This window comes from Penaeus monodon, chromosome 30 (assembly GCF_015228065.2).
Source record: "Penaeus monodon isolate SGIC_2016 chromosome 30, NSTDA_Pmon_1, whole genome shotgun sequence".
NCBI lineage: Eukaryota > Metazoa > Arthropoda > Malacostraca > Decapoda > Penaeidae > Penaeus > Penaeus monodon.
Genome location: NC_051415.1, coordinates 30,751,860 through 30,752,196, shown reverse-complemented (window position 1 = coordinate 30,752,196; position 337 = coordinate 30,751,860). Strand labels below are relative to the sequence as shown.

Here is a 337-nt window from a genome sequence, read left to right as displayed (position 1 = left end):
AAAATAGAGGTCAAGTAAATCATGCAGCTAAAAAATAAAAGCCATTTGATTGATTTAAAGATATCTTGTCAACAGAGCTCAATTGTATACTACAAAACAATACAATATAAATATATTAATGGGTTTGAATTATCAATGCCTGCTTGATAATTTTAGTTTTGATATGAAAAATAACTCATAACTAATAGCTATCTATTTCTATTATTCCTTATCATCATCACTATCTCTGTCACTCCATTATTTTGTTGTTCTTTTGATTTGTCTTGTTACAAAATCTGAGCGCTCACTGATTTTATTCTTAGCGAAAACTCAGTTCAAGTGCTTTAGTATTGTTAGT

General features: G+C 27.9%; 2 protein-coding genes across 2 annotated transcripts in view; one reads left to right on the top strand and one right to left on the bottom strand.

Annotated features, from left to right (window-relative positions):
• The window catches only part of LOC119592701 (cation diffusion facilitator family protein 1-like), a 24,219-nt gene that overhangs the window by 6,348 nt on the left and 17,534 nt on the right, over positions 1–337 (top strand). The window lies entirely within an intron of this gene.
• The window catches only part of LOC119592401 (E3 ubiquitin-protein ligase TRIM50-like), an 8,217-nt gene that overhangs the window by 3,306 nt on the left and 4,574 nt on the right, over positions 1–337 (bottom strand). The window lies entirely within an intron of this gene.